The 25608-nt window shown below is 45.4% G+C and overlaps 1 pseudogene; it reads right to left on the bottom strand.

Moving 5' to 3' along the window:
• The window catches only part of LOC139409587 (lipoma-preferred partner homolog), a 526233-nt pseudogene that overhangs the window by 315870 nt on the left and 184755 nt on the right, over nucleotides 1-25608 (bottom strand).

The raw sequence follows: 25608 nt of genomic DNA, 5'->3' as shown, positions 1-25608 counted from the left end.
GTCCGTATGGGAGGTAGTTCACAGGGTCCGTAGGGAGGTAGTTCACAGGGCCCGTAGGGAGGTAGTTCACAGGGCCCGTAGGGAGGTAGTTCACAGGGCCCGTAGGGAGGTAGTTCACAGGGTCCGTAGGGAGGTAGTTCACAGGGCCCATAGGGAGGTAGTTCACAGGGCCCGTAGGGAGGTAGTTCACAGGGCCCGTAGGGAGGTAGTTCACAGGGCCCGTAGGGAGGTAGTTCGCAGGGTCCGTAGGGAGGTAGTTCACAGGGCCCATAGGGAGGTAGTTCACAGGGTCCGTAGGGAGGTAGTTCACAGGGCCCGTAGGGAGGTAGTTCACAGGGTCCGTAGGGAGGTAGTTCACAGGGCCCATAGGGAGGTAGTTCACAGGGCCCGTAGGGAGGTAGTTCACAGGGTCCGTAGGGAAGTAGTTCACAGGGCCCGTAGGGAGGTAGTTCACAGGGCCCGTAGGGAGGTAGTTCACAGGGTCCGTAGGGAGGTAGTTCACAGGGCCCGTAGGGAGGTAGTTCACAGGGCTCGTAAGGAAGTAGTTCACAGGGCCCGTAGGGCTCTAGTCAAAAGAAGGGCACTATATAGGAGATAGGGTATCACTTGAGACTCATTCTATTCTACGTCTGTACAGAACTCAATGCAGTGCTGGTGTACCTGTGCTCCATCCCAAACAGTGAAAGGTTATATGACAAGTACCTTACTGTATGAGTAAATCTCCTACCTGGTATTCTCTGTCCATGGATGGAGGGGGGGGGAGGACATGAGGGATGGGAGGCCTCCGTAGTCAGCAGGTGGAGGAGGAGGGGGGTAGTTCCCTAAAACACACAGATACCATAGGAGTTAGTTAAACCTCTGAGCTGCTCACTCATATTTAAAAAACATACGGCTTGTGTCTGAAATGGCAGCCTATCCCTTTATAGGGCACAACTTATGACCAGATCCCAACGGGAGAAGTCATGACAAAAAACACTCATGTAAATATGACTGGCAGGCAGGGAGAGAGAGAGAGAGAACGAGAAGGAGAAGGAGAGAGAGAGAGAGAGAGAGAGAGAGAGAGAGAGAGAACGAGAAGGAGAGAAAGAGAGAGAGAGAGAGAGAGAACGAGAAGGAGAGAAAGAGAGAGAGAACGAGAAGGAGAGAAAGAGAGAGAGAGAGAGAACGAGAAGGAGAGGAAGAGAGAGAGAAAGAGAGAGAGAGAGAACGAGAAGGAGAGAAAGAGAGAGAGAAAGAGAGAGAGAGAACGAGAAGGAGAGAAAGAGAGAGAGAGAGAGAGAGAGAGAACGAGAAGGAGAGAAAGAATGACAGAAAGAGAGAGAGAGAGAGAACGAGAGAGAGAGAGAACGAGAGAGAGAGAGAGAGAGAGAACGAGAAGGAGAGAAAGAATGACAGAAAGAGAGAGAGAGAACAAGAGAGAGAACAAGAGAGAGAGAGAGAGAGAGAACGAGAAGGAGAGAAAGAATGACAGAAAGAGAGAGAGAGAACAAGAGAGAGAGAGAAAGAGAAGGAGAGAAAGGAGAGAAAGAATGACAGAAAGAGAGAGAGAGAACAAGAGAGAGAGAGAACGAGAGAGAACAAGAGAGAGAGAGAACGAGAGAACGCGAGAGAACGATTGAGAGAACGAGAAGGAGAACGAGGAGAATCAGCGAAAGAGAGAACGAGAGAGAGAGAGACAACGAGACAGCGCTAGACACTAATCACCCACACCATCAGACTGACATACAAAATTGCAACACTTCAGTCTAACTAAGGGTCTCTAATCTGGAGTTAGCTAGCATGTGTTCTCCTTGAGATTGAAGATGTAAACACTGTGTTACTAACGGCTCAGTCCTGCCAGGAGAGGAGAAACAAGCCAACTGGAACACTTCTGAAGTCTTCACTAATCCAACGATTCACCCAACCACATGTTCCAGCAAGGATGAGAAGTAACACGCCAAATTAGATTTCTATTTGTTCCCTCTTCTCGGCATAGGACTTGGGAGTGCATCCCAAACGGTACACTATTCCCCTATTCGGGGCACTAGTTTTGACCAGAGTCCAAGACACTACACAGGGAACCATTGGGGATGTAAAGCTAAGGACTCGAGATTGAATCATTTGACCGTGTACTTCTAAGTACCCAACCAGACATGAGCTTTGCAAATTAAAGGCTTCTACTCGGACGTAATGGGAATTTGTAGCAATGTTAAGACTTTGATGAGTCCTGTTCAGAAATTCCATTTGCCCCCCCCCCCCCCCCCCCCCCCCCCCCCCTCTGGCTTCTGCTTTTATCTGTTTTCATTAGAATCTAATTGATGTCATCAATGTAGTTTATCCCGAGTCTCCTGGCCAAATTAATTAGAGGATGTTTGTTGTCGTTAGTCAGTTGGACTAAAATAAAACTACCCCACTGCACAGTAACCTGCAAAATGGGGTACATGTCTGTGTCTTTGCGCAATCCAACGTGGTTTCTGAAATGCTGAGCAGGACATTAAGAATTCCCTGTGGGTGTGTGAAGGCAGGAGGGAGGGAGGGAGGGAGGGAGGGAGGGAGCGAGGGAGGGAGGGACGGAGAGAGGGAGAGAGGGAGGGAGGGAGGGAGGGAGGGCTCCATGTGGATGGTTTATGTAATGCCCTCCTGACCTCCAACTAGTTAAAACTCGTGAGAGAAACAAGCAAAGAATAAAAAAACGCTCCACCACTCTCCTCCTATCTCCTCCTCACATCTCCTCCTATCTCCTCCTCACATCTCCTCCTCACATCTCCTCCTATCATCTCCTCCTATCATCTCCTCCTATCATCTCCTCACATCTCCTCCTCACATCTCCTACTATCTCCCCCTCACATCTCCTCACATCTCCTCCTATCATCTCCTCCTATCTCCTCCTCACATCTCCTATCTCCTCTTCACATCTCCTATCTCCTCACATCTCCTCCTCACATCTCCTCCTCACATCTCCTCCTTCACCTCCCCTCCCTCTCCTCTCACCTCTCCTCCCCTCTCATCTCCCCTCTCCTCACATCTCTCCTCCTCCAAGACACAGATCTACCCTCCCTCCCCCCCTGACACTACCATCTCCCTGTCCACCCTTCCATTCCCTCCCAAAACTACCATATCTTTGTCCATCCTTCCACCCCCCCCTCCCTCCCTCCCTCCCTGATACTACCATATCTTTGTCCATCCTTCTCCCCCTCCTTCCCCCTCCTTCCCTCCCTCCCTGATACTACCATATCTTTTTCCATCCTTCCACCCCCCTCCCTCCCTCCCTGATACTACCATATCTTTGTCCATCCTTCCACCCCCCTCCCTCCCTCCCTGATACTACCATATCTTTGTCCATCCTTCCACCCCCCTCCCTCCCTCCCTGATACTACCATATCTTTGTCCAGCCTTCCATTCCTCCCTCCCCCCCCTCCCTCCCTCCCTCCCTGATACTACCATATCTTTGTCCAGCCTTCCATTCCTCCCTCCCCCCCCTCCCTCCCTCCCTCCCTGATACTACCATATCTTTGTCCATCCTTCCATTCCTCCCTCCCTCCCTCCCTGATACTACCATATCTTTGTCCATCCTTCCACCCCCCCCTCCCTCCCTCCCTGATACTACCATATCTTTGTCCATCCTTCCATTCCTCCCTCCCCCCCCTCCCTCCCTCCCTCCCTGATACTACCATATCTTTGTCCATCCTTCCATTCCTCCCTCCCTCCCTCCCTGATACTACCATATCTTTGTCCATCCTTCCATTCCTCCCTCCTCCCCCCTCACTATCCCCTTTGCCATAATAAAAGTAACTTGTAAGTTGGGGCTGACACAAAACGAATACATCAAGTTCCATGTCCATCTCTCTCAAACATCAAAAGTTGTTTTGGGATGTATTATTTCAGGAAACATGAAAGATGTTCATGTTTTCAGAGAGATGCATGCTGGGAAGGGAGACGCGAGAGATGAGGAGGATGGAGGTCAGGGGTCAACGACCAACATCCCTCCGTCTGCTCCCCCCCGAGCCCGTGGTCCAGCCGAGCCCGTGGTCCAGGCGAGCCCGTGGTCCAGCCGAGCCCGTGGTCCAGCCGAGCCCCTGGTCCAGCCGAGCCCGTGGTCCAGCCGAGCCCCTGGTCCAGCCGAGCCCCTGGTCCAGCCGAGCCCGTGGTCCAGCCGAGCCCCTGGTCCAGCCGAGCCCGTGGTCCAGCCGAGCCCGTGGTCCAGGCGAGCCCGTGGTCCAGCCGAGCCCGTGGTCCAGCCGAGCCCCTGGTCCAGCCGAGCCCCTGGTCCAGCCGAGCCCGTGGTCCAGCCGAGCCCCTGGTCCAGCCGAGCCAGCTGACCTGGATCTATGTGGAGACGTTATTAACTCAGTCCATCAGTGTAAAGCCATTAGTAGTAGGTATTCGTGGAGGTCAATTCATTGGATATTTTAAACTGCCTGACTCTGTAGTGGGTGCTGGGGGTTTGACCTGACTCTGTAGTGGGTGCTGGGGGTTTGACCTGACTCCGTAGTGGGTGCTGGGGGTTTGACCTAACTCTGTAGTGGGTGCTGGGGGTTTGACCTGACTCTGTAGTGGGTGCTGGGGTTTTGATCTGACTCTGTAGTGGGTGCTGGGGGTTTGACCTTACTCTGTTGTGGGTGCTTGGGGTTTGACCTGACTCTGTAGTGGGTGCTGGGGGTTTGACCTGACTCTATAGTGGGTGCTGGGGGTTTGACCTGACTCTGTAGTGGGTGCTGGGGGTTTGACCTGACTCTCTAGTGGGTGCTGGGGGTTTGACCTGACTCTGTAGTGGGTGCTGGGGGTTTGACCTGACTCCGTAGTGGGTGCTGGGGGTTTGACCTGACTCCGTAGTGGGTGCTGGGGGTTTGACCTGACTCCGTAGTGGGTGCTGGGGGTTTGACCTGACTCTGTAGTGGGTACTGGGGGTTTGACCTGACTCTGTAGTGGGTGCTGGGGGTTTGACCTGACTCCGTAGTGGGTGCTGGGGGTTTGACCTGACTCCGTAGTGGGTGCTGGGGGTTTGACCTGACTCTGTAGTGGGTGCTGGGGGTTTGACCTGACTCTGTAGTGGGTGCTGGGGGTTTGACGTGACTCCGTAGTGGGTGCTGGGGGTTTGACCTGACTCTGTAGTGGGTGCTGGGGGTTTGACCTGACTCCGTAGTGGGTGCTGGGGGTTTGACCTGACTCCGTAGTGGGTGCTGGGGGTTTGACCTGACTCTGTAGTGGGTGCTGGGGGTTTGACCTGACTCTGTAGTGGGTGCTGGGGGTTTGACCTGACTCTGTAGTGGGTGCTGGGGGTTTGACCTGACTCCGTAGTGGGTGCTGGGGGTTTGACCTGACTCCGTAGTGGGTGCTGGGGGTTTGACCTGACTCCGTAGTGGGTGCTGGGGGTTTGACCTGACTCCGTAGTGGGTGCTGGGGGTTTGACCTGACTCCGTAGTGGGTGCTGGGGGTTTGACCTGACTTCGTAGTGGGTGCTGGGGGTTTGACCTGACTCCGTAGTGGGTGCTAGGGGTTTGACCTGACTCCGTAGTGGGTGCTGGGGGTTTGACCTGACTCCGTAGAGGGTGCTGGGGGTTTGACCTGACTACGTAGTGGGTGCTGGGGATTTGACCTGACTCTGTAGTGGGTGCTGGGGGTTTGACCTGACTCTGTAGTGGGTTTTGCTGCGGTTTGAGCCAGGACTTGAAGTAGACCTGTAGAACGGTAAACCAAGATTGGTTGACCTGACCTGCGGCACTTTACTGATTCTGTTTCCCAGTTGTGCCATCTCTATTCCATACTGTAAATACCATCTCAACTCGTGTTAAAACATCTGAAGTTCTCGTACAACAAGAACAATCAATATGTATGACGTCTCAAATGGCACCCTACACTACTGTTGACCCGGACCTAACAGGGCACTCATCCAAATTGGTGCACTTTGTAGGGTGCAATTTAGGTACAATTCAGGATGAAACCGATGTCTTTTAAAAGGACTTCATGACAACATTGACTAATAGAGGTCGGTCAACTCTGGGATAGTAATTACAGTTGCCTCATTTCTGCATGTGTCACCAGACAACGCTGGCAATAACAAACATAACCTGCTGTATCTTTGACCCATCTAGAACTCTCATCTCGTAACCAGTCACTGGAAACAAACATGGGAGATCCAGTGTCCTGTCTTGTCTGTATGGACAAATACAGGACTTTGACAGTCAAGGATGATACCGCAGAATGATGTGGCAATGATTTAATAGACGAATATATCCAGACAGCTGTTTGAATGAGATGGACATACAAAACACGGAAAATTACATTAATTAATTGAATTAAACGTTAAAATCCAGGATATTTGTATAATTTTCCTCATCGTGATATTTAAGTGATCAGGAAATACGATAATGTTTTACTTAAATAAACCAAATGAACACAACTGTGGATTAAAATGTTTATTTTAAAGTGCCAGTGTCACGTACCACAGCCGGTCCGTCCACAGGTTCACAGTGTTTGTAACATTATCCCTATGTAGTGTAGGACTTTGGACCAGAGGCCATTGGGGAATAAGGTGTCATTTGGGAGGAACACATAGTAGAGGACTGTTATAAGACATGGTAGTGTACCAGTCCAGTATAGTAGAGGACTGTTATAAGACATGGTAGTGAACCAGTCCAGTCCTGTATAGTAGAGGACTGTTATAAGACATGGTAGTGAACCAGTCCAGTATAGTAGAGGACTGTTATAAGACATGGTAGTGAACCAGTCCAGTATAGTAGAGGACTGTTATAAGACATGGTAGTGAACCAGTCCAGTCCAGTATAGTAGAGGACTGTTATAAGACATGGTAGTGAACCAGTCCAGTATAGTAGAGGACTGTTATAAGACATGGTAGTGAACCAGTCCAGTATAGTAGAGAACTGTTATAAGACATGGTAGTGAACCAGTCCAGTATAGTAGAGGACTGTTATAAGACATGGTAGTGAACCAGTCCAGTATAGTAGAGGACTGTTATAAGACATGGTAGTGAACCAGTCCAGTATAGTAGAGGACTGTTATAAGACATGGTAGTGAACCAGTCCAGTATAGTAGAGGACTGTTATAAGACATGGTAGTGAACCAGTCCAGAATAGTAGAGGACTGTTATAAGACATGGTAGTGAACCAGTCCAGTATAGTAGAGGACTGTTATAAGACATGGTAGTGAACCAGTCCAGTCCAGTATAGTAGAGGACTGTTATAAGACATGGTAGTGAACCAGTCCAGTATAGTAGAGGACTGTTATAAGACATGGTAGTGAACCAGTCCAGTCCAGTATAGTAGAGGACTGTTATAAGACATGGTAGTGAACCAGTCCAGCATAGTAGAGGACTGTTATAAGACATGGTAGTGAACCAGTCCAGGATAGTAGAGGACTATTATAAGACATGGTAGTGAACCAGTCCAGTATAGAAGAGGACTGTTATAAGACATGGTAGTGAACCAGTCCAGTATAGTAGAGGACTGTTATTAGACATGGTAGTGAACCAGTCCAGTATAGTAGAGGACTGTTATAAGACATGGTAGTGAACCAGTCCAGTATAGCAGAGGACTGTTATAAGACATGGTAGTGAACCAGTCCAGTCCAGTATAGTAGAGGACTGTTATAAGACATGGTAGTGAACCAGTCCAGTCCAGTATAGGACTGTTATAAGACATGGTAGTGAACCAGTCCAGTATAGTAGAGGACTGTTATAAGACATGGTAGTGAACCAGTCCAGTATAGTAGAGGACTGTTATAAGACATGGTAGTGAACCAGTCCAGTATAGTAGAGGACTGTTATAAGACATGGTAGTGAACCAGTCCAGTATAGTAGAGGACTGTTATAAGACATGGTAGTGAACCAGTCCAGTATAGTAGAGGACTGTTATAAGACATGGTAGTGAACCAGTCCAGTATAGTAGAGGACTGTTATAAGACATGGTAGTGAACCAGTCCAGTATAGTAGAGGACTGTTATAAGACATGGTAGTGAACCAGTCCAGTATAGTAGAGGACTGTTATAAGACATGGTAGTGAACCAGTCCAGTATAGTAGAGGACTGTTATAAGACATGGTAGTGAACCAGTCCAGTCCAGTATAGTAGAGGACTGTTATAAGACATGGTAGTGAACCAGTCCAGTATAGTAGAGGACTGTTATAAGACATGGTAGTGAACCAGTCCAGTCCAGTATAGTAGAGGACTGTTATAAGACATGGTAGTGAACCAGTCCAGTATAGTAGAGGACTGTTATAAGACATGGTAGTGAACCAGTCCAGTATAGTAGAGGACTGTTATAAGACATGGTAGTGAACCAGTCCAGTATAGTAGAGGACTGTTATAAGACATGGTAGTGAACCAGTCCAGTATAGTAGAGGACTGTTATTAGACATGGTAGTGAACCAGTCCAGTATAGTAGAGGACTGTTATAAGACATGGTAGTGAACCAGTCCAGTATAGTAGAGGACTGTTATTAGACATGGTAGTGAACCAGTCCAGTATAGTAGAGGACTGTTATAAGACATGGTAGTGAACCAGTCCAGTATAGTAGAGGACTGTTATAAGACATGGTAGTGAACCAGTCCAGTCCAGTATAGTAGAGGACTGTTATAAGACATGGTAGTGAACCAGTCCAGTATAGTAGAGGACTGTTATAAGACATGGTAGTGAACCAGTCCAGTATAGTAGAGGACTGTTATAAGACATGGTAGTGTACCAGTCCAGTATAGTAGAGGACTGTTATAAGACATGGTAGTGTACCAGTCCAGTATAGTAGAGGACTGTTATTGGACATGGTAGTGAACCAGTCCAGTATAGTAGAGGACTGTTATAAGACATGGTAGTGAACCAGTCCAGTATAGTAGAGGACTGTTATAAGACATGGTAGTGAACCAGTCCAGTATAGTAGAGGACTGTTATAAGACATGGTAGTGAACCAGTCCAGTCCAGTATAGTAGAGGACTGTTATAAGACATGGTAGTGTACCAGTCCAGTATAGTAGAGGACTGTTATAAGACATGGTAGTGAACCAGTCCAGTATAGTAGAGGACTGTTATTAGACATGGTAGTGTACCAGTCCAGTATAGTAGAGGACTGTTATAAGACATGGTAGTGAACCAGTCCAGTATAGTAGAGGACTGTTATAAGACATGGTAGTGAACCAGTCCAGTATAGTAGAGGACTGTTATAAGACATGGTAGTGTACCAGTCCAGTATAGTAGAGGACTGTTATAAGACATGGTAGTGAACCAGTCCAGTATAGTAGAGGACTGTTATAAGACATGGTAGTGAACCAGTCCAGTATAGTAGAGGACTGTTATAAGACATGGTAGTGAACCAGTCCAGTATAGTAGAGGACTATTATAAGACATGGTAGTGAACCAGTCCAGTATAGTAGAGGACTGTTATAAGACATGGTAGTGAACCAGTCCAGTATAGTAGAGGACTGTTATAAGTGACCAGTCCACAGTATAGTAGAGGACTGTTATAAGACATAGTAGTGAACCAGTCCAGTATAGTAGAGGACTGTTATAAGACATGGTAGTGAACCAGTCCAGTATAGTAGAGGACTGTTATAAGACATGGTAGTGAACCAGTCCAGTATAGTAGAGGACTGTTATTAGACATGGTAGTGAACCAGTCCAGTATAGTAGAGGACTGTTATAAGACATGGTAGTGAACCAGTCCAGTATAGTAGAGGACTGTTATAAGACATGGCAGTGAACCAGTCCAGTCCAGTATAGTAGAGGACTGTTATAAGACATGGTAGTGAACCAGTCCAGTACAGTAGAGGACTGTTATAAGACATGGTAGTGAACCAGTCCAGTATAGTAGAGGACTGTTATTAGACATGGTAGTGAACCAGTCCAGTATAGTAGAGGACTGTTATAAGACATGGTAGTGAACCAGTCCAGTATAATAGAGGACTGTTATAAGACATGGCAGTGAACCAGTCCAGTCCAGTATAGTAGAGGACTGTTATAAGACATGGAAGTGAACCAGTCCAGTATAGTAGAGGACTGTTATAAGACATGGTAGTGAACCAGTCCAGTCCAGTATAGTAGAGGACTGTTATAAGACATGGTAGTGAACCAGTCCAGTCCAGTATAGTAGAGGACTGTTATAAGACATGGTAGTGAACCAGTCCAGTATAGTAGAGGACTGTTATAAGACATGGTAGTGTACCAGTCCAGTCCAGTATAGTAGAGGACTGTTATAAGACATGGTAGTGTACCAGTCCAGTATAGTAGAGGACTGTTATTAGACATGGTAGTGAACCAGTCCAGTATAGTAGAGGACAGTTATAAGACATGGTAGTGAACCAGTCCAGTATAGTAGAGGACTGTTATAAGACATGGTAGTGTACCAGTCCAGTATAGTAGAGGACTGTTATAAGACATGGTAGTGAACCAGTCCAGTCCAGTATAGTAGAGGACTGTTATAAGGCATGGTAGTGAACCAGTCCAGTATAGTAGAGGACTGTTATAAGACATGGTAGTGAACCAGTCCAGTATAGTAGAGGACTGTTATAAGACATGGCAGTGAACCAGTCCAGTCCAGTATAGTAGAGGACTGTTATAAGACATGGCAGTGAACCAGTCCAGTCCAGTATAGTAGAGGACTGTTATAAGGCATGGTAGTGAACCAGTCCAGTATAGTAGAGGACTGTTATAAGACATGGTAGTGAACCAGTCCAGTATAGTAGAGGACTGTTATTAGACATGGTAGTGAACCAGTCCAGTATAGTAGAGGACTGTTATAAGACATGGTAGTGAACCAGTCCAGTATAGTAGAGGACTGTTATTAGACATGGTAGTGAACCAGTCCAGTATAGTAGAGGACTGTTATAAGACATGGTAGTGAACCAGTCCAGTATAGTAGAGGACTGTTATAAGACATGGTAGTGAACCAGTCCAGTCCAGTATAGTAGAGGACTGTTATAAGACATGGTAGTGAACCAGTCCAGTATAGTAGAGGACTGTTATAAGACATGGTAGTGAACCAGTCCAGTATAGTAGAGGACTGTTATAAGACATGGTAGTGTACCAGTCCAGTATAGTAGAGGACTGTTATAAGACATGGTAGTGTACCAGTCCAGTATAGTAGAGGACTGTTATTGGACATGGTAGTGAACCAGTCCAGTATAGTAGAGGACTGTTATAAGACATGGTAGTGAACCAGTCCAGTATAGTAGAGGACTGTTATAAGACATGGTAGTGAACCAGTCCAGTATAGTAGAGGACTGTTATAAGACATGGTAGTGAACCAGTCCAGTCCAGTATAGTAGAGGACTGTTATAAGACATGGTAGTGAACCAGTCCAGTATAGTAGAGGACTGTTATTAGACATGGTAGTGTACCAGTCCAGTATAGTAGAGGACTGTTATAAGACATGGTAGTGAACCAGTCCAGTATAGTAGAGGACTGTTATTAGACATGGTAGTGTACCAGTCCAGTATAGTAGAGGACTGTTATAAGACATGGTAGTGAACCAGTCCAGTATAGTAGAGGACTGTTATAAGACATGGTAGTGAACCAGTCCAGTATAGTAGAGGACTGTTATAAGACATGGTAGTGAACCAGTCCAGTATAGTAGAGGACTGTTATAAGACATGGTAGTGTACCAGTCCAGTATAGTAGAGGACTGTTATAAGACATGGTAGTGAACCAGTCCAGTATAGTAGAGGACTGTTATAAGACATGGTAGTGAACCAGTCCAGTATAGTAGAGGACTGTTATAAGACATGGTAGTGAACCAGTCCAGTATAGTAGAGGACTATTATAAGACATGGTAGTGAACCAGTCCAGTATAGTAGAGGACTGTTATAAGACATGGTAGTGAACCAGTCCAGTCCAGTATAGTAGAGGACTGTTATAAGACATAGTAGTGAACCAGTCCAGTATAGTAGAGGACTGTTATAAGACATGGTAGTGAACCAGTCCAGTATAGTAGAGGACTGTTATAAGACATGGTAGTGAACCAGTCCAGTATAGTAGAGGACTGTTATTAGACATGGTAGTGAACCAGTCCAGTATAGTAGAGGACTGTTATAAGACATGGTAGTGAACCAGTCCAGTATAGTAGAGGACTGTTATAAGACATGGTAGTGAACCAGTCCAGTATAGTAGAGGACTGTTATAAGACATGGCAGTGAACCAGTCCAGTCCAGTATAGTAGAGGACTGTTATAAGACATGGTAGTGAACCAGTCCAGTACAGTAGAGGACTGTTATAAGACATGGTAGTGAACCAGTCCAGTATAGTAGAGGACTGTTATTAGACATGGTAGTGAACCAGTCCAGTATAGTAGAGGACTGTTATAAGACATGGTAGTGAACCAGTCCAGTATAATAGAGGACTGTTATAAGACATGGCAGTGAACCAGTCCAGTCCAGTATAGTAGAGGACTGTTATAAGACATGGAAGTGAACCAGTCCAGTATAGTAGAGGACTGTTATAAGACATGGTAGTGAACCAGTCCAGTCCAGTATAGTAGAGGACTGTTATAAGACATGGTAGTGAACCAGTCCAGTCCAGTATAGTAGAGGACTGTTATAAGACATGGTAGTGAACCAGTCCAGTATAGTAGAGGACTGTTATAAGACATGGTAGTGTACCAGTCCAGTCCAGTATAGTAGAGGACTGTTATAAGACATGGTAGTGTACCAGTCCAGTATAGTAGAGGACTGTTATTAGACATGGTAGTGAACCAGTCCAGTATAGTAGAGGACAGTTATAAGACATGGTAGTGAACCAGTCCAGTATAGTAGAGGACTGTTATAAGACATGGTAGTGTACCAGTCCAGTATAGTAGAGGACTGTTATAAGACATGGTAGTGAACCAGTCCAGTCCAGTATAGTAGAGGACTGTTATAAGGCATGGTAGTGAACCAGTCCAGTATAGTAGAGGACTGTTATAAGACATGGTAGTGAACCAGTCCAGTATAGTAGAGGACTGTTATAAGACATGGCAGTGAACCAGTCCAGTCCAGTATAGTAGAGGACTGTTATAAGACATGGCAGTGAACCAGTCCAGTCCAGTATAGTAGAGGACTGTTATAAGACAATGGTAGTGAACCAGTCCAGTATAGTAGAGGACTGTTATAAGACATGGTAGTGAACCAAATCAAATCAAATCAAATTTTATTTGTCACATACACATGGTTAGCAGATGTTAATGCGAGTGTAGCGAAATGCTTGTGCTTCTAGTTCCGACAATGCAGTAATAACAAGTAATCTAACTAACAATTCCAAAACTACTGTCTTGTACACAGTGTAAGGGGAAAAGAATATGTACATAAGGATATATGAATGAGTGATGGTACAGAGCAGCATAGGCAAGATACAGTAGATGGTATCGAGTACAGTATGTACAAATGAGATGAGTATGTAAACAAAGTAGCATAGTTTAAAGTGGCTAGTGATACATGTATTACATAAAGATGCAGTAGATGATATAGAGTACAGTATATACGTATGCATATGAGATGAATAATGTAGGGTAAGTAACATTATATAAGGTAGCATTGTTTAAAGTGGCTAGTGATATATTTACATCATTTCCCATCAATTCCCATTATTAAAGTGGCTGGAGTTGAGTCAGTGTCAGTGTGTTGGCAGCAGCCACTCAGTGTTAGTGGTGGCTGTTTAACAGTCTGATGGCCTTGAGATAGAAGCTGTTTTTCAGTCTCTCGGTCCCAGCTTTGATGCACCTGTACTGACCTCGCCTTCTGGATGATAGCGGGGTGAACAGGCAGTGGCTCGGGTGGTTGATGTCCTTGATGATCTTTATGGCCTTCCTGTGACATCGGGTGGTGTAGGTGTCCTGGAGGGCAGGTAGTTTGCCCCCGGTGATGCGTTGTGCAGACCTCACTACCCTCTGGAGAACCTTACGGTTGAGGGCGGTGCAGTTGCCATACCAGGCGGTGATACAGCCCGCCAGGATGCTCTCGATTGTGCATCTGTAGAAGTTTGTGAGTGCTTTTGGTGACAAGCCGAATTTCTTCAGCCTCCTGAGGTTGAAGAGGCGCTGCTGCGCCTTCTTCACGATGCTGTCTGTGTGAGTGGACCAATTCAGTTTGTCTGTGATGTGTATGCCGAGGAACTTAAAACTTGCTACCCTCTCCACTACTGTTCCATCGATGTGGATAGGGGGGTGTTCCCTCTGCTGTTTCCTGAAGTCCACAATCATCTCCTTAGTTTTGTTGACGTTGAGTGTGAGGTTATTTACCTGACACCACACTCCGAGGGCCCTCACCTCCTCCCTGTAGGCCGTCTCGTCGTTGTTGGTAATCAAGCCTACCACTGTTGTGTCGTCCGCAAACTTGATGATTGAGTTGGAGGCGTGCGTGGCCACGCAGTCGTGGGTGAACAGGGAGTACAGAAGAGGGCTCAGAACGCACCCTTGTGGGGCCCCAGTGTTGAGGATCAGCGGGGAGGAGATGTTGTTGCCTACCCTCACCACCTGGGGGCGGCCCGTCAGGAAGTCCAGTACCCAGTTGCACAGGGCGGGGTCGAGACCCAGGGTCTCGAGCTTGATGACGAGCTTGGAGGGTACTATGGTGTTGAATGCCGAGCTGTAGTCGATGAACAGCATTCTCACATAGGTATTCCTCTTGTCCAGATGGGTTAGAGCAGTGTGCAGTGTGGTTGAGATTGCATCGTCTGTGGACCTATTTGGGCGGTAAGCAAATTGGAGTGGGTCTAGGGTGTCAGGTAGGGTGGAGGTGATATGGTCCTTGACTAGTCTCTCAAAGCACTTCATGATGACGGATGTGAGTGCTACGGGGCGGTAGTCGTTTAGCTCAGTTACCTTAGCTTTCTTGGGAACAGGAACAATGGTGGCCCTCTTGAAGCATGTGGGAACAGCAGACTGGTATAGGGATTGATTGAATATGTCCGTAAACACACCGGCCAGCTGGTCTGCGCATGCTCTGAGGGCGCGGCTGGGGATGCCGTCTGGGCCTGCAGCCTTGCGAGGGTTAACACGTTTAAATGTCTTACTCACCTCGGCTGCAGTGAAGGAGAGACCGCATGTTTTCGTTGCAGGCCGTGTCAGTGGCACTGTATTGTCCTCAAAGCGGGCAAAAAAGTTATTTAGTCTGCCTGGGAGCAAGACATCCTGGTCCGTGACTGGGCTGGATTTCTTCCTGTAGTCCGTGATTGACTGTAGAACCTGCCACATGCCTCTTGTGTCTGAGCCGTTGAATTGAGATTCTACTTTGTCTCTGTACTGGCGCTTAGCTTGTTTGATAGCCTTGCGGAGGGAATAGCTGCACTGTTTGTATTCGGTCATGTTACCAGACACCTTGCCCTGATTAAAAGCAGTGGTTTGCGCTTTCAGTTTCACACGAATGCTGCCATCAATCCACGGTTTCTGGTTAGGGAATGTTTTAATCGTTGCTATGGGAACGACATCTTCAACGCACGTTCTAATGAACTCGCACACCGAATCAGCGTATTCGTCAATGTTGTTATCTGACGCAATACGAAACATCTCCCAGTCCACGTGATGGAAGCAGTCTTGGAGTGTGGAGTCAGCTTGGTCGGACCAGCGTTGGACAGACCTCAGCGTGGGAGCCTCTTGTTTTAGTTTCTGTCTGTAGGCAGGGATCAACAAAATGGAGTCGTGGTCAGCTTTTCCGAAAGAAGGGCGGGGCAGGGCCTTATATGCGTCGCGGAAGTTAGAGTAACAATGATCCAAGGTCTTTCCACCCCTGGTTGCGCAATCGATATGCTGATAAAATTTGGGGAGTCTTGTTTTCAGATTAGCCTTGTTAAAATCCCAGCTACAATGAATGCAGCCTCCGGATAAATCGTTTCCAGTTTGCAGAGAGTTAAATAAAGTTCGTTCAGAGCCATCGATGTGTCTGCTTGGGGGGGGATATATACGGCTGTGATTATAATCGAAGAGAATTCTCTTGGTAGATAATGCGGTCTACATTTGATTGTGAGGAATTCTAAATCAGGTGAACAGAAGGATTTGAGTTCCTGTATGTTTCTTTCATCACACCATGTCACGTTGGCCATGAGGCATACGCCCCCGCCCCTCTTCTTACCAGAAAGATGTTTTTTTCTGTCAGCGCTATGCGTGGAGAAACCCGTTGGCTGCACCGCTTCGGATAGAGTCTCTCCAGTGAGCCATGTTTCAGTGAAGCAAAGGACGTTACAGTCTCTGATGTCCCTCTGGAATGCTGCCCTTGCTCGGATTTCATCAACCTTGTTGTCAAGAGACTGGACATTGGCAAGAAGAATGCTAGGGAGTGGTGCACGGTGTGCCCGTCTCCGGAGTCTGACCAGAAGACCGCCTCGTTTCCCTCTCTTTCGGAGTCGTTTTTTTGGGTCGCTGCATAGGATCCACTCCGTTGTCCTGTTTGTAAGGCAGAACACAGGGTCCGCGTCGCGAAAAACATATTCTTGGTCGTACTGATGGTGAGTTGACGCTGATCTTATATTCAGTAGTTCTTCTCGACTGTATGTAATGAAACCTAAGATGACCTGGGGTACCAATGTAAGAAATAACACGTAAAAAAACAAAAAACTGCATAGTTTCCTAGGAACGCGAAGCGAGGCGGCCATCTCTGTCGGCGCCAGTATAGTAGAGGACTGTTATAAGGCATGGTAGTGAACCAGTCCAGTCCAGTATAGTAGAGGACTATTATAAGACATGGTAGTGAACCAGTCCAGTATAGTAGAGGACTGTTATAAGACATGGTAGTGAACCAGTCCAGTATAGTAGAGGACTGTTATAAGGCATGGTAGTGAACCAGTCCAGTCCAGTATAGTAGAGGACTATTATAAGACATGGTAGTGAACCAGTCCAGTATAGTAGAGGACTGTTATAAGACATGGCAGTGAACCAGTCCAGTCCAGTATAGTAGAGGACTGTTATAAGACATGGTAGTGAACCAGTCCAGTCCAGTATAGTAGAGGACTGTTATAAGACATGGTAGTGAACCAGTCCAGTATAGTAGAGGACTGTTATAAGACATGGTAGTGAACCAGTCCAGTATAGTAGAGGACTGTTATAAGACATGGTAGTGAACCAGTCCAGTATAGTAGAGGACTGTTATAAGACATGGTAGTGAACCAGTCCAGTCCAGTATAGTAGAGGACTGTTATAAGACATGGTAGTGAACCAGTCCAGTATAGTAGAGGACTGTTATAAAACATGGTAGTGAACCAGTCCAGTATAGTAGAGGACAGTTATAAGACATGGTAGTGAACCAGTCCAGTATAGTAGAGGACTGTTATAAGACATGGTAGTGAACCAGTCCAGTATAGTAGAGGACTGTTATAAGACATGGTAGTGAACCAGTCCAGTCCAGTATAGTAGAGGACTGTTATAAGACATGGTAGTGAACCAGTCCAGTATAGTAGAGGACTGTTATAAGACATGGTAGTGTACCAGTCCAGTATAGTAGAGGACTGTTATAAGACATGGCAGTGAACCAGTCCAGTATAGTAGAGGACTGTTATAAGACATGGTAGTGAACCAGTCCAGTATAGTAGAGGACTGTTATAAGACATGGTAGTGAACCAGTCCAGTCCAGTATAGTAGAGGACTGTTATAAGACATGGTAGTGAACCAGTCCAGTATAGTAGAGGACTGTTATAAGACATGGTAGTGTACCAGTCCAGTATAGTAGAGGACTGTTATAAGACATGGCAGTGAACCAGTCCAGTATAGTAGAGGACTGTTATAAGACATGGTAGTGAACCAGTCCAGTATAGTAGAGGACTGTTATAAGACATGGTAGTGAACCAGTCCAGTATAGTAGAGGACTGTTATAAGACATGGTAGTGAACCAGTCCAGTCCAGTATAGTAGAGGACTGTTATAAGACATGGTAGTGAACCAGTCCAGTATAGTAGAGGACTGTTATAAAACATGGTAGTGAACCACTCCAGTATAGTAGAGGACTGTTATAAGACATGGTAGTGAACCAGTCCAGTATAGTAGAGGACTGTTATAAGACATGGTAGTGAACCAGTCCAGTATAGTAGAGGACTGTTATAAGACATGGTAGTGAACCAGTCCAGTATAGTAGAGGACTGTTATAAGACATGGTAGTGAACCAGTCCAGTATAGTAGAGGACTGTTATTAGACATGGTAGTGAAGCAGTCCAGTATAGTAGAGGACTGTTATAAGACATGGTAGTGAACCAGTCCAGTATAGTAGAGGACTGTTATAAGACATGGTAGTGAACCAGTCCAGTCCAGTATAGTAGAGGACTGTTATAAGACATGGTAGTGAACCAGTCCAGTATAGTAGAGGACTGTTATAAGACATGGTAGTGAACCAGTCCAGTCCAGTATAGTAGAGGACTGTTATAAGACATGGTAGTGAACCAGTCCAGTATAGTAGAGGACTGTTATAAGACATGGTAGTGTACCAGTCCAGTATAGTAGAGGACTGTTATAAGACATGGTAGTGTACCAGTCCAGTATAGTAGAGGACTGTTATAAGACATGGTAGTGTACCAGTCCAGTATAGTAGAGGACTGTTATAAGACATGGTAGTGTACCAGTCCAGTATAGTAGAGGACTGTTATTAGACATGGTAGTGAACCAGTCCAGTATAGTAGAGGACTGTTATAAGACATGGTAGTGAACCAGTCCAGTATAGTAGAGGACTGTTATAAGACATGGTAGTGAACCAGTCCAGTATAGTAGAGGACTGTTATAAGACATGGTAGTGAACCAGTCCAGTCCAGTATAGTAGAGGACTGTTATAAGACATGGTAGTGTATCAGTCCAGTATAGTAGAGGACTGTTATTAGACATGGTAGTGTACCAGTCCAGTATAGTAGAGGACTGTTATAAGACATGGTAGTGAACCAGTCCAGTATAGTAGAGGACTGTTATAAGACATGGTAGTGAACCAGTCCAGTATAGTAGAGGACTATTATAAGACATGGTAGTGAACCAGTCCAGTATAGTAGAGGACTGTTATAAGACATGGTAGTGAACCAGTCCAGAATAGTAGAGGACTGTTATAAGACATGGTAGTGAACCAGTCCAGTATAGTAGAGGACTGTTATTAGACATGGTAGTGTACCAGTCCAGTATAGTAGAGGACTGTTATAAGACATGGTAGTGAACCAGTCCAGTATAGTAGAGGACTGTTATAAGACATGGTAGTGAACCAGTCCAGTATAGTAGAGGACTGTTATAAGACATGGTAGTGTACCAGTCCAGTATAGTAGAGGACTGTTATAAGACATGGTAGTGAACCAGTCCAGTATAGTAGAGGACTGTTATAAGACATGGTAGTGAACCAGTCCAGTATAGTAGAGGACTATTATAAGACATGGTAGTGAACCAGTCCAGTATAGTAGAGGACTGTTATAAGACATGGTAGTGAACCAGTCCAGTCCAGTATAGTAGAGGACTGTTATAAGACATAGTAGTGAACCAGTCCAGTATAGTAGAGGACTGTTATAAGACATGGTAGTGAACCAGTCCAGTATAGTAGAGGACTGTTATAAGACATGGTAGTGAACCAGTCCAGTAAAGTAGAGGACTGTTATAAGACATGGTAGTGAACCAGTCCAGTATAGTAGAGGACTGTTATAAGACATGGTAGTGAACCAGTCCAGTATAGTAGAGGACTGTTATAAGACATGGTAGTGTATCAGTCCAGTATAGTAGAGGACTGTTATAAGACATGGTAGTGTACCAGTCCAGTATAGTAGAGGACTGTTATAAGACATGGTAGTGAACCAGTCCAGTATAGTAGAGGACTGTTATAAGACATGGTAGTGAACCAGTCCAGTATAGTAGAGGACTGTTATAAGACATGGTAGTGAACCAGTCCAGTACAGTAGAGGACTGTTATAAGACATGGTAGTGAACCAGTCCAGTATAGTAGAGGACTGTTATTAGACATGGTAGTGAACCAGTCCAGTATAGTAGAGGACTGTTATAAGACATGGTAGTGAACCAGTCCAGTATAGTAGAGGACTGTTATAAGACATGGCAGTGAACCAGTCCAGTCCAGTATAGTAGAGGACTGTTATAAGACATGGTAGTGAACCAGTCCAGTATAGTAGAGGACTGTTATAAGACATGGTAGTGAACCAGTCCAGTCCAGTATAGTAGAGGACTGTTATAAGACATGGTAGTGAACCAGTCCAGTCCAGTATAGTAGAGGACTGTTATAAGACATGGTAGTGAACCAGTCCAGTATAGTAGAGGACTGTTATAAGACATGGTAGTGTACCAGTCCAGTCCAGTATAGTAGAGGACTGTTATAAGACATGGTAGTGTACCAGTCCAGTATAGTAGAGGACTGTTATTAGACATGGTAGTGAACCAGTCCAGTATAGTAGAGGACTGTTATAAGACATGGTAGTGAACCAGTCCAGTCCAGTATAGTAGAGGACTGTTATAAGACATGGTAGTGAACCAGTCCAGTATAGTAGAGGACTGTTATAAGACATGGTAGTGAACCAGTCCAGTCCAGTATAGTAGAGGACTGTTATAAGACATGGTAGTGAACCAGTCCAGTATAGTAGAGGACTGTTATAAGACATGGTAGTGTACCAGTCCAGTCCAGTATAGTAGAGGACTGTTATAAGACATGGTAGTGTACCAGTCCAGTATAGTAGAGGACTGTTATAAGACATGGTAGTGTACCAGTCCAGTATAGTAGAGGACTGTTATAAGACATGGTAGTGTACCAGTCCAGTATAGTAGAGGACTGTTATTAGACATGGTAGTGAACCAGTCCAGTATAGTAGAGGACTGTTATAAGACATGGTAGTGAACCAGTCCAGTATAGTAGAGGACTGTTATAAGACATGGTAGTGAACCAGTCCAGTATAGTAGAGGACTGTTATAAGACATGGTAGTGAACCAGTCCAGTCCAGTATAGTAGAGGACTGTTATAAGACATGGTAGTGTATCAGTCCAGTATAGTAGAGGACTGTTATTAGACATGGTAGTGTACCAGTCCAGTATAGTAGAGGACTGTTATAAGACATGGTAGTGAACCAGTCCAGTATAGTAGAGGACTGTTATAAGACATGGTAGTGAACCAGTCCAGTATAGTAGAGGACTATTATAAGACATGGTAGTGAACCAGTCCAGTATAGTAGAGGACTGTTATAAGACATGGTAGTGAACCAGTCCAGAATAGTAGAGGACTGTTATAAGACATGGTAGTGAACCAGTCCAGTATAGTAGAGGACTGTTATTAGACATGGTAGTGTACCAGTCCAGTATAGTAGAGGACTGTTATAAGACATGGTAGTGAACCAGTCCAGTATAGTAGAGGACTGTTATAAGACATGGTAGTGAACCAGTCCAGTATAGTAGAGGACTGTTATAAGACATGGTAGTGTACCAGTCCAGTATAGTAGAGGACTGTTATAAGACATGGTAGTGAACCAGTCCAGTATAGTAGAGGACTGTTATAAGACATGGTAGTGAACCAGTCCAGTATAGTAGAGGACTGTTATAAGACATGGTAGTGAACCAGTCCAGTATAGTAGAGGACTGTTATAAGACATGGTAGTGAACCAGTCCAGTCCAGTATAGTAGAGGACTGTTATAAGACATAGTAGTGAACCAGTCCAGTATAGTAGAGGACTGTTATAAGACATGGTAGTGAACCAGTCCAGTATAGTAGAGGACTGTTATAAGACATGGTAGTGAACCAGTCCAGTATAGTAGAGGACTGTTATAAGACATGGTAGTGAACCAGTCCAGTATAGTAGAGGACTGTTATAAGACATGGTAGTGAACCAGTCCAGTATAGTAGAGGACTGTTATAAGACATGGTAGTGTATCAGTCCAGTATAGTAGAGGACTGTTATAAGACATGGTAGTGTACCAGTCCAGTATAGTAGAGGACTGTTATAAGACATGGTAGTGAACCAGTCCAGTATAGTAGAGGACTGTTATAAGACATGGTAGTGAACCAGTCCAGTATAGTAGAGGACTGTTATAAGACATGGTAGTGAACCAGTCCAGTACAGTAGAGGACTGTTATAAGACATGGTAGTGAACCAGTCCAGTATAGTAGAGGACTGTTATAAGACATGGTAGTGAACCAGTCCAGTATAGTAGAGGACTGTTATAAGACATGGTAGTGAACCAGTCCAGTATAGTAGAGGACTGTTATAAGACATGGCAGTGAACCAGTCCAGTCCAGTATAGTAGAGGACTGTTATAAGACATGGTAGTGAACCAGTCCAGTATAGTAGAGGACTGTTATAAGACATGGTAGTGAACCAGTCCAGTCCAGTATAGTAGAGGACTGTTATAAGACATGGTAGTGAACCAGTCCAGTCCAGTATAGTAGAGGACTGTTATAAGACATGGTAGTGAACCAGTCCAGTATAGTAGAGGACTGTTATAAGACATGGTAGTGTACCAGTCCAGTCCAGTATAGTAGAGGACTGTTATAAGACATGGTAGTGTACCAGTCCAGTATAGTAGAGGACTGTTATTAGACATGGTAGTGAACCAGTCCAGTATAGTAGAGGACTGTTATTAGACATGGTAGTGAACCAGTCCAGTATAGTAGAGGACTGTTATAAGACATGGTAGTGAACCAGTCCAGTATAGTAGAGGACTGTTATAAGACATGGTAGTGTACCAGTCCAGTATAGTAGAGGACTGTTATAAGACATGGTAGTGAACCAGTCCAGTCCAGTATAGTAGAGGACTGTTATATGGCATGGTAGTGAACCAGTCCAGTATAGTAGAGGACTGTTATAAGACATGGTAGTGAACCAGTCCAGTATAGTAGAGGACTGTTATAAGACATGGCAGTGAACCAGTCCAGTCCAGTATAGTAGAGGACTGTTATAAGACATGGCAGTGAACCAGTCCAGTCCAGTATAGTAGAGGACTGTTATAAGACATGGTAGTGAACCAGTCCAGTATAGTAGAGGACTGTTATAAGACATGGTAGTGAACCAGTCCAGTATAGTAGAGGACTGTTATAAAACATGGTAGTGAACCAGTCCAGTATAGTAGAGGACTGTTATAAGACATGGCAGTGAACCAGTCCAGTCCAATATAGTAGTGGACTGTTATAAGACATGGTAGTGAACCAGTCCAGTATAGTAGAGGACTGTTATAAGACATGGTAGTGAACCAGTCCAGTCCAGTATAGTAGAGGACTGTTATAAGACATGGTAGTGAACCAGTCCAGTCCAGTATAGTAGAGGACTGTTATAAGACATTGTAGTGAACCAGTCCAGTATAGTAGAGGACTGTTATAAAACATGGTAGTGAACCAGTCCAGTATAGTAGAGGACTGTTATAAGACATGGTAGTGAACCAGTCCAGTATAGTAGAGGACTGTTATAAGGCATGGTAGTGAACCAGTCCAGTATAGTAGAGGACTGTTATAAGACATGGTAGTGTACCAGTCCAGTATAGTATAGTAGAGGACTGTTATAAGACATGGTAGTGAACCAGTCCAGTATAGTAGAGGACTGTTATAAGACATGGTAGTGAACCAGTCCAGTATAGTAGAGGACTGTTATAAGACATGGCAGTGAACCAGCTCAGCCCCACATATCTCTGTGCCGTGAATAAAGCCGTCTCTATTTGCATGCCCAGGAACCCGACAGGGCTCCGACCACCCTCCTAACGGAGCACTAACGACAGAACCAGCCGTAACACATCTTTAACACAACAACCCCCCCCCCCCCCTCTCTCTATCTCTCTATTGAGCCATCACTCTGAATCACAATCAGTCATTAGGGAGATTGGAGAAGCCAGGGAGACTCTGGGTTTGAGTCTCAAATCGTACCATATTCCCTATGTAGTGCACAGCTTCTGACCGGTCTAAAGTAGTGCACTACATTGGGAATAGGGTGTCATTTGGGACGCTGTGCTGAGGAGAAGGGTAATTGGTTGTCGGGAACATGAGTGCTGTGAAGAGGTGGTGAAGACATGGAGAGGAGGAACACGGCCAGAAGACTGCTGAACAATTAATCAAATGTCCACCCGGACTATTTACATTGACAACCCCCCCCCCCCCCCCCCTGCTGCTACCCGCTGTTGATGATCTACGCAGAGTCACTTTACCCCGGCCTACATGTGCATTCGAAAAGTATTCAGACCCCTTCCTTCTATTCACATGTTGTTATGTTACAGCCAATGAATTACATCGTCAGTCCCCCACATCAGTCTACACACAATACCCAATGAATTACATCGTCAGTCCCCCACATCAGTCTACACACAATACCCAATGAATTACATCGTCAGTCCCCCACATCAGTCTACACACAATACCCAATTAATTACATTGTCAGTCCCCCACATCAGTCTACACACAATACCCAATGAATTACATCGTCAGTCCCCCACATCAGTCTACACACAATACCCAATGAATTACATCGTCAGTCCCCCACATCAGTCTACACACAATACCCAATTAATTACATCGTCAGTCCCCCACATCAGTCTACACACAATACCCAATGAATTACATCGTCAGTCCCCCACATCAGTCTACACACAATACCCAATGATGACAAAGCAAAAGCAGGTGTTTTTTTTCCCAGGATTTTTTGTTGTTGCAAAAACTTAAAAATGACATTTACATTTAGTATTCAGACCCTTTACTCAGTACTTTGTGGAAGCACCTTTGGCAGCGATTACAGCCTGGAGTCTTCTTGGGTATGACTCTACAAACACACCTTTATTTGGGGATTTTCTCCCATTCTTTCTCTACAGATCCTCTCAAGCTCTGTCAGGTTGGATGGGGAGCGTCGCTCTGTCAGGTTGGATGGGGAGCGTCGCTCTGTCAGGTTGGATGGGGAGCGTCGCTCTGTCGGGTTGGATGGGGAGCGTCGCTCTGTCGGGTTGGATGGGGAGCGTCGCTCTGTCAGGGTGGATGGGGAGCGTCGCTCTGTCAGGTTGGATGGGGAGCGTCGCTCTGTCAGGTTGGATGGGGAGCGTCGCTCTGTCGGGGTGGATGGGGAGCGTCGCTCTGTCGGGTTGGATGGGGAGCGTCGCTCTGTCAGGTTGGATGGGGAGCGTCGCTCTGTCAGGTTGGATGGGGAGCGTCGCTCTGTCAGGTTGGATGGGGAGCGTCGCTCTGTCAGGTTGGATGGGGAGCATCGCTGCACAGCTATTTTCATTTTATTTGTGATTGTGCCTCATTAACAGGGACTCAGCATAACATCTTTCTACAGTATCTATCTCTCTGTCGCTCTCCTCTACTGGGACTCAGCAGTATCTACAGTATCTATCTCTCTGTCTCTCTGTCGCTCATTATAATCAGTACAACCTTCAAATAGCTTAGCATTAGCTCATAATCAGTCCAACCTTCAATAGTCTAGCATTAGCTCATTATAATCAGTACAACCTTCAAATAGCTTAGCATTAGCACATTATAATCAGTACAACCTTCAAATAGCTTAGCATTAGCTCATTATAATCATTACAACCTTCAAATAGCTTAGCATTAGCACATTATAATCAGTACAACCTTCAAATAGCTTAGCATTGGCTCATTATAATCAGGACAACCTTCAAATAGCTTAGCATTGGCTCATTATAATCAGGACAACCTTCAAATAGCTTAGCATTAGCTCATTATAATCAGGACAACCTTCAAATAGCTTAGCATTAGCTCATTATAATCAGGACAACCTTCAGAAACGTATTTTACAGA

This window comes from Oncorhynchus clarkii, chromosome 5 (genome assembly GCF_045791955.1).
Source record: "Oncorhynchus clarkii lewisi isolate Uvic-CL-2024 chromosome 5, UVic_Ocla_1.0, whole genome shotgun sequence".
NCBI classification, from domain to species: Eukaryota; Metazoa; Chordata; class Actinopteri; order Salmoniformes; family Salmonidae; genus Oncorhynchus; species Oncorhynchus clarkii.
The sequence above is the reverse complement of the archived record's forward strand: the minus strand, read 5'-3'. Positions and strand labels throughout refer to the sequence as shown.